Raw genomic sequence first — 14,436 nt, 5'->3', positions numbered from 1 at the left:
TAATCTGTTTGCAAGTAAATACTATGAGTAGAGTCTGTGCATGGAATATAGTATGCAGTTAAATTATGCAGGTCCCTTTACAAAAAGAGAGGGTACGAATAGCTACTAGTAACAGTAACCGTCTTTTCAAAATGAGTAAAAGCAATTCCTGCTACAACTTTGAAAGTATAGGCAACAGCAAAACTTTATAAAAATGTTTTTCTGTTTTTAAAAATGGCCAAAAAAAATAAGCAAATTTGTAAGACCAAAGTGTCACAGTCTAGGTAACAGCCAAAGGACAAGCATACACTAAATTCTCACAGCATAAAGCAAATAAACAATACTGCAATAAAATGATGAATACTACAGGGGGAAGGGCATGCTTTCAATTTTACACTAACTGTGTAAACAGTACTGCAAACAGGACTCAAATAAAAGTGCAAAGTGGTAATACCAAAAATACATTTTAATGTTTCAAGTAATGTAATTAGCAGGCTTCAGTTTAACGCTAAGTTTGAAAACTGGACTGAGTGTACATTACAGCTATATATACAAATGCAAAAACAATCTGTACAAGCAAGTATATTCTGCACAGTATACAGTAAATGGTTTATCTATGTAAATAGAGTAACAAATCAAAGCTTGACATTTGTGACATATCTGTTTAAAAAAAAAACAAGACTGCAATGCCTTTGCAATTAAATCCTCACGCATCATTCTGAACATCAAAACAGAGGAAATTACAAAATTGCACGAATAAAACCTAGTTGGAAAAATGTTACACAAAATAGAACACAAGAGAATTTATGTTGTAAAAAGCATACAGTATGTATGTTTGGGAGGATAACATTTAACACAAATATAACAGCATGGTTAGCTAAACAAGATCAGGCATACATAAAAGTAAAAAAAAAATCAAAGACTAACATAAACATTTCAGTAAACAGCTCTATCTCTATTAGATGATATACATTACCTCAAAAATGTAACAGTTCTGGCAAGGAAAGACATCATGCAAAAAATGTCACAGTGTGTAGACAATAACACAAAAATAAGAATAAACTCAACAGGGGAAAAAGGTTATTATTTCTACCAATACTGTTTATTTGTATAAACAACACAGTAACACAAGAAAAGGACCATGGATTAAAATACTTACCATTTTGAGTAACAGGCCAGTACTTCATACTGATCAAATGGTAATAATGCCATCCACTTGTACTATGATAGGACAAAACCAAAAAAAATATATTGCACTTCAATATTACATTTCCAAGTTTTAAAGATACCAAATGCAGATTTAAAAGAGCTTGGTATAAAAACTAGTAGAACAATCTATCTCACAGATTGTACATTTACAAGCACAAGGGAATCCTACTATTTAGTAAGTCATTACAAGTATCTTTAATAGACAGATTACAATTTAGTACTAATGTATCTAAATTTGTAAATTGACTAAAATGTTGTGTAAATGGACAATATTGGCTTCAAATTTCAAAATGTTTGTTAAAGTGGCACCACAGTTTGTATGTGTGGTTTCAAATAACCCAGTGTTAGTAGTAAAAGACAAAAAAAGAAGCTGACACTGCCCATAATTGGTGGGACATATTCACAAGATAATCATCATCTGGGACCAAATTGCTAAATTGGTTAATACATCCTGTGTTAGTAGTTTTGGGGGTCATAATAATAATGACATCTTAGAATTATTTTATATGCTGCAGGTTACAAAGAGTTGCAATAACTCAACAAATTATGATTGTAAATATGAGCAAAGTAGTAAATGCTGTAAATGATAATACTAATGAAACAACTGCAGTCTTTTCTTTAACTAAAGTTTAGTCATTTCCTCAAAAATAAAATAAGGGGGACCTGAAAGAATAATAGTAACTGTTGAAAGCATGATTATTAGTTTGAATAAAAAGCTGCAAGAATTATATGAAATATAAAGGGTTAATTTAGAAATAGTATAAAATGCAGAACATAGTAAGTGTGCTGGCAAGCATATATAGCTTAATTAGATGTTAGCATCCATGTAAAGGAGTATGTCATTGAGAAACAAAGTCTGTAAAAATAACTGCACAGATGGCAGCTGGAAGGACATCAATGAAGTAAAGAGATGTAACATCAAGCAAGATAAAGTTGGAACATCAAGTTCCAGATAGTGCTGGGACACCACGTTTCAGATAATGCAAGACTGAGTTTCCATGGATCATCAAACTACAAAGAACGAAGGACAAGGGAACAAAGGAAAGCTGTTATACAAAGAAAGAACTGTTATACATCAGACTTTGAGAAAAAATATCAGACTATTTGGTATAAATATGAGTGTGTATAAACAAGCTTTGGGAATTTGCCATAGAGAGCTGACAGCATCTGTGTTGCATGCTTGTAGATCCAAAAGGAAAATGTAACAGTAAAACGTATTAACTGAAGCAGTTGTCTGTATATTTATTGTACTTACTATGCAGTAATAAGACTAACTCGCCGCAATAAATAGTATGCATGTATGTAAATGCAAGTAACAGCAAGAAACCAACAGAAATATGTCATATAATTCTTCAATGGTGAGCCACAGTTGATGGACCAAATGGTTTCTTATTGTGCCAACTACAGCCTCTTTTTCATTTTATTCAGGTAGTACGTCCAGTTACAGTGCAAACATTTGCCTCCTCCTTCTTATGCACAGTATCCAGTAGCAGAACAGTGCATCTCAGCAAGTTACACAGGTCCTGTACATTCAAACAGCTGAATCTGCCAGCTGTGTTTGATCACCTTTTAGGAGAATCAGCTAGGGACTTTCCACACTTTCTCAATGGAAGACTTGGCCACCTTCTACACAGAAACTGGTAATTCTCTTTTTATTTCTCATTCTACAGCATAGATGCCATAAACAAAAGAACTGTAAAGTGTAAGACTACCTTTCAGGTAGACAGTAATGACAGTCCAGCACATGTATGGTCAGCATTTAAAGATTGGTATAAACAGAACTGTAGCACATGCAGTACTTTATTAGTAAATGTTGATGTCAATGCTTTATATAAATGCATTATGTCTGATTGGTATCTTAAACAGCAACATCGTTTGTATGACAGTAAACATTTATTGTGCATGTTATGTTGCTTTCTGTGTGCAATGCCATAAAAGTAATGATAAACAACCAGATGCATTATGTCCTGTCACCCCATGTAAAATGTTCACTTCAGAGTGACAATATCAGTCAAGTCAGTTATTTGCAAAACTTTCAGTACATCTTGCTAGACAAAAGTGGCATAAAACCACTGCACATTACAAAACAGATAAAAACAGAAATAAGGTTCATGGTGAACTGACAAAAAGATTTAATAAACTTCTAAGAAACAGTCAGAGTGAGTTCAAAAAGTTCAGACAACATATGCAAACACTTTTTCAGAAGTACATAAGAGCTTTAAAGTCAGCAGAACAGAATACTGACAAATATAATCTGGTTAGTAAAGAGTTAAAGCAACAGCAGTTAACTACGCTGATAGGAAATAATTTACGATGTACTATTCTATCTTTACAAAATGGTTAAGCATACACAGCAGAAACTTTCATGCAGTTAAAGCAAGGCACTTCAATAGTGATTTTCAAACCATTTCAAATAACAAAACAGTTCTAGGGCATAGAAATCAAATGAGAGTAGTTAAACTCAGTAAAGACATGACATCACATGACTGACTTGCATGTATTTTCTTTTCACCTAAAGTGCAGCAAAAGGCAGACAACAGTAAATGTAAATCATGTAAATATATCTGTTTTAAGCATGTGTTAGTTAAGTCAATATCTCTTTTGTGTCTTATAATATTTTTTAATTGTATGATAGCATAAAAAATAGCAGACTCCAGCAAAAACAGTATTCAAAAACAATATTATGCATAGTTAAGCAAGTTAATGTTTATTACAACTGCATTCTAATATCAAGTTGCAAGTATATTAACAAACGACTGATGGAACAAGTAAGTGCTAAAGGAGTTATGGGTTAAGCATCTGGAATGCGCAAAAAGAAAAAAGGTAAGTAATGTGTGCTCAAATCTTTCCAGGCTGGAATGGGTAGTTACAAGGAATGTTGCATAAGATAAAAATTTTACTGGTACTGAAATTTATGAGGTTAAGGAAACAAAACTGGTCACCAGCCCAAGTGGCTTACATTTTTCTAAAACATTATTGTTAAGTATTCACGTACAACATTAAGCAAAAAGCACAAAAACTCTACAAAAATCCTGTTTGGTAATTGCAATAAGAAGTCACAATTGTACATACATGTCATTAATCTGTTTGCAAGTAAATACTATGAGTACAGTCTGTGCATGGACTATAGTATGCAGTTAATTTATGCAGGTCCCTTTACAAAAAGAGAGGGTATGAATAGCTACTAGTAACAGTAACCGTCTTTTCAAAATGAGTAAAAGCAATTCCTGCTACAACTTTGAAAGTATAGGCAACAGCAAAACTTTATAAAAATGTTTTTCTGTTTTTAAAAATGGCCAAAAAAATAAGCAAATTTGTAAGACCAAAGTGTCATAGTCTAGGTAACAGCCAAAGGACAAGCATACATTCAATTCTCACAGCATAAAGCAAATAAACAATACTGCAATAAAATGATGAATACTACAGGGGGAAGGGCATGCTTTCAGTTTTACCCTAACTGTGTAAACAGTACTGCAAACAGGACTCAAATAAACGTGCAAAGTGGTAATACCAAAAATACATTTTAATGTTTCAAGTAATGCAATTAGCAGGCTTCAGTTTAATGCTAAGTTTGAAAACTGGACTGAATGTACATTACAGCTATGTATATACAAATGCAAAAAACAATCTGTACAAGCAAGTATATTCTGCACAGTATACAGTAAATGGTTTATCTATGTAAATAGAGTAACAAGTCAAAGCTTGACATTTGTGACATATCTGTTTTTTTAAAAAAAAAACAAGACTGCAATGCCTTTGCAATAAAATCCTCAAGCATTGTCAATAAATTACTGTATAGAACATCACTGTATAGAGTCATATTCAGATTCATCCAGTTCTAATAGTAATGTTTGTCATCATTGTGTTGTCAATATTAAACTGTGTTAACTTGCTGTATTAAAAGAAAACTAAAGGTTTTGTTTCCCAAGCAATATAACTCGACTAAAAAGTACATACTAATATAGACAGTTTTGGATTTAAAATAAAACAGAGAAAATTTATACAGTGATAAATAGGTTTAAAATGTATAAATGCATGTGCACATCTATTTGCTAGTTAGATGCATATACACATCTGTTGCTATAATATATGTACAAATAATATAGTTATACATGTATTTCTGTTTGCTAGCATGCATATATTCTGATACAGCTTGAGACAAGCTGAATGTTCAGTGTCTGGAACATGCTTCAAGGACTATAGATAAAAATGCAGCTGCGAGGCATGCAGCATTCAACACAGACATCTGCATTTCATTTGCATCATTCTGAACATCAAAACAGAGGAAATTACAATATTGCACAAATAAAACCTAGTTGGGAAAATGCTACAAAAAACAAAACACAAGACAATTTATGTTGCAAATGCATACAGTATGTACATTTAGGAGGATAACATTTAACACAAATATAACAGCATGGTTAGCTAAACATGGTCAGGCATACATAAAAGTAAAAAAAAATCAAAGACCGACATAAATATTTCAGTAAACAGCTCTATCTCTATTAGATGATGTGCATTACCGCAAAAATGTAACAGTTCTGACAAGGGAAGACATCATGGAAAAAATGTCACAGTGTGTAGACAATAACACAAAAATAAGAATAAACTCAACAGGGGAAAAAGGGTATGATTTCTACCAATACTGTTTATTTGTATAAACAACACAGTAACACAAGAAAAGGACCATGGATTAAAATACTTACCATTTTGAGTAACAGGCCAGTACTTCATACTGATCAAATGGTAAAAATGCCATCCACTTGTACTATGATTGGACAATACCAAAAAAAATATTGCACTTCAATATTACATTTCCAAGTTTTAAAGATACCAAATGCAGATTTAAAAGAGCTTGGTATAAAAACTAGTAGAACAATATATCTCACAGATTGTATATTTACAAGCACAAGGGAATCCTACTATTTAGTAAGTCATTACAAGTATCTTTAATAGACAGATTACAATTTAGTACTACTGTATCTAAATTTGTAAATTGAATAAAATGTTGTGTAAATGGACAATATTGCCTTCAAATTTCAAAATGTTTGTTAAAGTGGCACCACAGTTTGTATGTGTGGTTTCAAATAACCCAGTGTTAGTAGTAAAAGACAAAAACAGAAGCTGACACTGCCCATAATTGGTGGGACATATTCACAAGATATTCATCATCTGGGACCAAATTGCTAAATTGGTTAATACATCCTGTGTTAGTAGTTTTGGGGGTCATAATAATAATGACAGCTTAGAATTATTTTATATGCTGCAGGTTACAAAGAGTTGCAATAACTCAACAAATTATGATTGTAAATATGAGCAAAGTAGTAAATGCTGTAAATGATAATACTAATGAAACAACTGCAGTCTTTTCTTTAACTAAAGTTTAGTCATTTCCTCAAAAAATAAAATAAGGGGGACCTGAAAGAATAATAGTAACTGTTGAAAGCATGATTATTAGTTTGAATAAAAAGCTGCAAGAATGATATGAAATATAAAGGTTTAATTTAGAAATAGTATAAAATGCAGAACATAGTAAGTGTGCTGGCATAGCATATATAGCTTAATTAGATGTTGGCATCCATGTAAAGGAGTATGTCATTGAGAGACAAAATCTGTAAAAATAACTGCACAGATGGCAGCTGGAAGGACATCAATGAAGTAAAGAGATGTAACATCAAGCAAGATAAAGTTGGAACATCAAGTTCCAGATTGTGCTGGGACACCACGTTTCAGATAATGCAAGACTGAGTTTCCATGGATCATCAAACTACAAAGAACGAAGGACAAGGGAACAAAGGAAAGCTGTTATACAAAGAAAGAACTGTTATACATCAGACTTTGAGAAAAAATATCAGACTTTTTGGTATAAATATGAGTGTGTATAAACAAGCTTTGGGAATTTGCCATAGAGAGCTGACAGCATCTGTGTTGCATGCTTGTAGATCCAAAAGGAAAATGTAACAGTAAAACGTATTAACTGAAGCAGTTGTCTGTATATTTATTGTACTTACTATGCAGTAATAAGACTAGTTGGCCACGATAAATAGTATGCATGCATGTAAATGCAAGTAACAGCAAGAAACCAACAGAAGGATGTCATATAATTCTTCAATGGTGAGCCACAGTTGATGGACCAAATGGTTTCTTATTGTGCCAACTACAGCTTCTTTTTCATTTTATTAAGTTAGTATGTCCAGTTACAGTTCAAACATTTGCCTCCTCCTTCTTATGTACAGTATCCAGTGGCAGAACAGTGCATCTCAGCAAGTTCCACAGGTCCTGTACATTCAAACAGCTGAATCTGCCAGCTGTGTTTGATCACCTTTTAGGAGAATCAACTAGGGACTTTCCACACTTTCTCAATGGAAGACTTGGCCACCTTCTACACAGAAACTGGTAATTCTCTTTTTATTTCTCATTCTACAGCATGGATGCCATAAACAAAACAACTGTAAAGTGCAAGACTACCTTTCAGGTAGACAGTAATGACAGTCCAGCACATGTATGGTCAGCATTTAAAGATTGGTATAAACAGAACTGTAGCACATGCAGTACTTTATTAGTTAATGTTGATGTCAATGCTTTATATAAATGCATTACGTCTGACTGGTATCTTAAACAGCAACATCATTTGTATGACAGTAAACATTTATTGTGCATGTTATATGAAATTGCTTTCTGTGTGCAATGTCATAAAAGTAATGATAAACAACCAGATGCATTATGTCCTGTCACCCCATGTAAAATGTTCACTTCAGAGTGACAATATCAGTCAAGTCAGTTATTTGCAAAACTTTCAGTACATCTTGCTAGACAAAAGTGGCATAAAACCACTGCACATTACAAAACAGATAAAACAGAGATAAGGTTCATGGTGAACTGACAAAAAGATTTAATAAACTTCTAAGAAACAGTCAGAGTGAGTTCAAAAAGTTCAGACAACATATGCAAACACTTTTTCAGAAGTGCATAAGAGCTTTAAAGTCAGCAGAACAGAATACTGACAAATATAATCTGGTTAGTAAAGAGTTAAAGCAACAGCAGTAAACTACACTGATAAGAAATAATTTACAATGTACTATTCTATCTTTACAAAATGGTTAAGCATACACAGCAGAAACTTTCATGCAGTTAAAGCAAGGCACTTCAATAGTGATTTTCAAACCATTTCAAATAACAAAACAGTTCTAGGGCATAGAAATCAAATGAGAGTAGTTAAACTCAGTAAAGCCATGACGTCACATGACTGACTTGCATGTATTTTATTTTCACCTAAAGTGCAGCAAAAGGCAGACAACAGTAAATGTAAATCATGCAAATATATCTGTTTTAAACATGTGTTAGTTAAGTCAATATCTCTTTTGTGTCTTATAATATTTTGTAATTGTATGATAGCATAACAAATAGCAGACTCCAGCTAAAACAGTATTCAAAAACAATATTATGCATAGTTAAGCAAGTTAATGTTTATTACAACTGCATACTAATATCAAGTTGCAAGTATGTTAACAAATGTCTGAAGGTACGAGTAAGTGCTAAAGGAGTTATGGGTTAAGCGTCTGGAATACGCCGAAAGAAAAAAGGTAAGTAATGTGTGCTCAAATCTTTCCAGGCTGGAATGGGTAGTTACAAGGAAGGTTGCATAAGATAAAAATTTTACTGGTACTGAAATTTATAAGGTTAAGGAAACAAAACTGGTCACCAGGCCAAGTGGCTTACACTTTTCTAAAACATTATTGTTAAGTATTCACGTACAGCATCAAGCAAAAAGCACAAAACTCTACAAAAATCCTGTTAGGTAATTTCAATAAGACGGCACAATTGTACATACATGTCATTAATCTGTTTGCAAGTAAATACTATGAGTACAGTCTGTGCATGGACTATAGTATGCAGTTAAATTATGCAGGTCCCTTTACAAAAAGAGAGGGTACGAATAGCTACTAGTAACATTAACCGTCTTTTGAAAATGAGTAAAAGCAATTCCTGCTACAACTTTGAAAGTATAGGCAACAGCAAAACTTTATAAAAATGTTTTTCTGTTTTTAAAAATGGCCAAAAAAAATAAGCAAATTTGTAAGACCAAAGTGTCACAGTCTAGGTAACAGCCAAAGGACAAGCATACATTCAATTCTCACAGCATAAAGCAAATAAACAATACTGCAATAAAATTATGTATACTACAGGGGGAAGGGCATGCTTTCAATTTTACACTAACTGTGTAAACAGTACTGCAAACAGGACTCAAATAAATGTGCAAAGTGGTAATACCAAAAATACATTTTAGTGTTTCAAGTAATGCAATTAACAGGCTTCAGTTTAATGCTAAGTTTGAAAACTGGACTGAGTGTACATTACAGCTATATATACAAATACAAAAACAATCTGTACAAGCAAGTATATTCTGCACCGTATACAGTAAATGGTTTATCTATGTAAATAGAGTAACAAGTCAAAGCTTGACATTTGTGACATATCTGTTTAAAAAAGAAAACAAGACTGCAATGCCTTTGCAATAAAATCCTCAAGCATTGTCAATAAATTACTGTATAGAACATCACTGTATAGAGTCATATTCAGATTCATCCAGTTCTAATAGTAATGGTTGTCATCATTGTGTTGACAATATTAAACTGTGTTAACTTGCTGTATTAAAAGAAAACTAAAGGTTTTGTTTCCCAAGCAATATAACTCGACTAAAAAGTACATACTAATATAGACAGTTTTGGATTTAAAATAAAACAGAGAAAATTTATACAGTGATAAATAGGTTTAAATATATAAATTCATGTGCACATCTATTTGCTAGTTAGATGCATATACACATCTTTTGCTATAATATATGTACAAATAATATAGTTATACATGTATTTCTGTTTGCTAGCATACATATATTCTGGTACAGCTTGAGACAAGCTGAATGTTCAGTGTCTGGAACATGCTTCAAGGACTGTAGATAAAAATGCAGCTGCGAGGCATGCAGCATTCAACACAGACATCTGCATTTCATTTGCATCATTCTGAACATCAAAACAGAGGAAATTACAAAATTGCACGAATAAAACCTAGTTGGAAAAATTCTACACAAAATAGAACACAAGACAATTTATGTTGTAAAAAGCATACAGTATGTACGTTTGGGAGGATAACATTTAACACAAATATAACAGCTTGGTTAGCTAAACACAGTCAGGCATACATAAAAGTAAAAAAAATCAAAGACCGACATAAACATTTCAGTAAACAAGTCTATCTCTATTAGATGATGTACATTTCCTCAAAAATGTAACAGTTCTGACAAGGGAAGACATCATGCAAAAAATGTCACAGTGTGTAGACAATAACACAAAAATAAGAATAAACTCAACAGGGGAAAAAGGGTATGATTTCTACCAATACTGTTTATTTGTATAAACAACACAGTAACACAAGATAAGGACCATGGATTAAAATACTTACCATTTTGAGTAACAGGCCAGTACTTCATACTGATCAAATGGTAAAAATGCCATACACTTGTACTATGATTGAACAATACCAAAAAAAAATATTGCACTTCAATATTACATTTCCAAGTTTTAAAGATACCAAATGCAGATTTAAAAGAGCTTGGTATAAAAACTAGTAGAACAATATATCTCACAGATTGTATATTTACAAGCACAAGGGAATCCTACTATTTAGTAAGTCATTACAAGTATCTTTAATAGACAGATTACAATTTAGTACTACTGTATCTAAATTTGTAAATTGAATAAAATGTTGTGTAAATGGACAATATTGCCTTCAAATTTCAAAATGTTTGTTAAAGTGGCACCACAGTTTGTATGTGTGGTTTCAAATAACCCAGTGTTAGTAGTAAAAGACAAAAACAGAAGCTGACACTGCCCATAATTGGTGGGACATATTCACAAGATATTCATCATCTGGGACCAAATTGCTAAATTGGTTAATACATCCTGTGTTAGTAGTTTTGGGGGTCATAATAATAATGACAGCTTAGAATTATTTTATATGCTGCAGGTTACAAAGAGTTGCAATAACTCAACAAATTATGATTGTAAATATGAGCAAAGTAGTAAATGCTGCAAATGATAATACTAATGAAACAACTGCAGTCTTTTCTTTAACTAAAGTTTAGTCATTTCCTCAAAAAATAAAATAAGGGGGACCTGAAAGAATAATAGTAACCGTTGAAAGCATGATTATTAGTTTGAATAAAAAGCTGCAAGAATGATATGAAATATAAAGGGTTAATTTAGAAATAGTATAAAATGCAGAACATAGTAAGTGTGCTGGCATAGCTTAATTAGATGTTGGCATCCATGTAAAGGAGTATGTCATTGAGAGACAAAGTCTGTAAAAATAACTGCACAGATGGCAGCTGGAAGGACAACAATGAAGTAAAGAGATGTAACATCAAGCAAGATAAAGTTGGAACATCAAATTTCAGATAGTGCTGGGACACCACGTTTCAGATAATGCAAGACTGAGTTTCCATGGATCATCAAACTAAAAAAGAACCAAGGACAAGGGAACAAAGGACAACTGTTATACAAAGAAAGAACTGCTATACATCAGACTTTGTGAAAAAATATCAGACTTTTTGGTATAAATATATGTATAAACAAGCTTTGGGAATTTGCCATAGAGAGCTGACAGCATCTGTGTTGCATGCTTGTAGATCCGAAAGGAAAATGTAATAGTAAAAATGCGTATTAACTGAAGCAGTTTGTCTCGGTGTATTTATTGTACTTAGTACAATACAGTAATAAGACTAGATGGTCACAATAAATAGTTAAATATACTTTGGTATGCTTGCATGTAAATGCAAGTAACAGCAAGAAACCAACAGAAGGCAATATATAATTCTTCACCATCCTACACCCTCAAGATAGTCACCTCGGTGCACCCCTCCTATGTTACATTGAGATGAATTTGAAAGAACAAATGGCTACAGTCATATATTTCAGATTTTTGCTGTCATGCATATACATAGCATACCTCTTTGTCTCTGGTCCCAAAAGCCAGCCAAATTCTGTGTACTCCTTATGTTGTCAGTCTAAGAAAAAAAATGAAATAATTAATGGCCACAGCAACATATTTCAATTTGCTGCTAGCAGATTTATATATGTAGTATGCCTCTTTGCCCCAACCCCTAAAAGATCACAGTAATGCATTTTAACTTGTTGCTTCTAGACAGTACACTGATGTTAGGCTGCTGCAGTCTTCTGTCTAAACCTATGTAGTTTTATTGTGAGAAAAGTTAAAGAAATAATAACCACGCAGTCCCTAGCCCCTGGCACAAGCTATTACAACCTGTGGTGTACTTCTCTGAGATTTGTTTGTGAGAAAAGTTATAGAAACAAAAAAATCCTGTCCCTATCCCACTCTCAAGGTGAAGTGACCTACTGTGCATACCTCTAAGGTATGTGAGAAATGTTAAAGAAATAATAACCATGCAGTCCCCAGCCTTGACACACGATATATTTAATTTGTTTTCCCTTACTTAAATTTGTTGAACAACGTAGAACACTGATCTCCATGGACTTTTTGAGACTAAGCCTGGGAGATCTGTAAGTGTCTTGCTGAGAAATACACAGTTAGGCAGTGGAGGCTTATCAACCTTCAATGCAGACTTATAGGTTCATAGGTTCATAAGTTCATAGATTAGTACTAGGTTAACTGCCCTTGTGAGCCATTTTAAGCCTAGCCAATTATCCCTTGTGAGACTCAAACCCTGCACCTTGTGTTTGTAAGGCAAACACCTTAACCATTAGGCCACCCTCCCAACCCCCCTCCCAACCAGACTTCTGAGCTTTGATTGAAAAAAGTTAAAAAATTAATGAACACACTGTCCCTAGCCCAAGGCAAGCTATAGTAAACATCTCTGCATTTCTGAGCAGGGCCAGTTTTACACCAGGTGGGGCTCAGGACAGAGAATGAGGATGGGCCTCCATTAAGCCAGTGTCAAAATACCCTTATACAGCCATGAGGCCCCTGAAAGCTTTGAGGGATATGTAGGTGACCTATTATTTTAAGAAAGGTCAGACTAATGGATACTCCAAGCTGAATGGCACAGAAAATAAGGTGAATGATTGATTCATTAATGGCAACATCCTAAATAAAAAAAACTACTCTGCCTAGCAGTTTATCTTGTCTTTGAAGGAACTCAGCTATGTGTTGTCACTGAAAAATGTTTCATAGACCCATCTTACATTTCACAAATACCTTTATTCCAACTATTTCCACTTGTCTTTGCCCACAGAACAATGTAGTAACATATCTGTTCTCATGTCAGTCTGTCAAAAGTAAGGTTATAGAAATAAATTGTGAGCATTAAGTACTTCAAACCCAGGTTACAATAAATTACACAAGCTACTATTCTGTATTGTGTCATCACATTCCATCTGAGTTTCCTCAAGGACACAATTACTTTCATGATAAACTTGTAACCTTTCTAGTAAAGGACACTACTTTTCTACTCACTGACCTAAATCATCATGCACAAAAATTAATGGACCTCATAGACATTGATAGCCTCAGACAGAGTAGTAAGAAACAACAATACTTTCCACGAAAGCAGAAGAAAATAAAGATCCAATATGGTTGACAAATTTCACAAACTTTAATCAGTAAGTACCTTCATCTCATTATTAAAGTATCAGTGAGACTTCATCAGAATACTGCACCCTGTTCTGGAACTTTATCAGTGAGACTTCATCAGAATGCTGCACCCTGTTCTGGAACTTTATCAGTGAGACTTCATCAGAAAACTGCACCCTGTTCTGGAACTTACTCGTGTCATTCAGTGCAATTGGAAATGGTACAGCAATTCTTCATAAAGATAATCAAAAGGCTTCAAGGCTTGTCTTATAGTAACTGACTACAGCAGCTGTATTCTCTGTATCTTATTGTCTTCTTAGAAGAGACATATGCCTGACATATAGAGCATTAAAGGATCCTTTACTGTCTGAAACCCTTTGCTTAGAATATTCCCTGTGACCAAAACACAACAGAGACTTAGCTTCAATAAAAAATGAATGCCAGAAATATCATAAAACATGACAGTCTTATATGTGAAAGACTCACAAACCTATGGAGTAAATGCTTCCTGTCATTTCAACACATTGCATCCCTCCATTTCTTTGAGAATGAATTGGAAGACTACACAGGGCACCTGTGAGTTTCATTACATCTGGTACATCAAGCACCCTGATGGCCAGTAGGCCTTGAGCCTGTTCACCA

Source organism: Protopterus annectens, chromosome 8.part0 (genome assembly GCF_019279795.1).
Source record: "Protopterus annectens isolate FY-2018-M chromosome 8.part0, PAN1.0, whole genome shotgun sequence".
Lineage (NCBI taxonomy): Eukaryota > Metazoa > Chordata > Ceratodontiformes > Protopteridae > Protopterus > Protopterus annectens.
Note: the sequence above shows the minus strand (reverse complement) of the source record.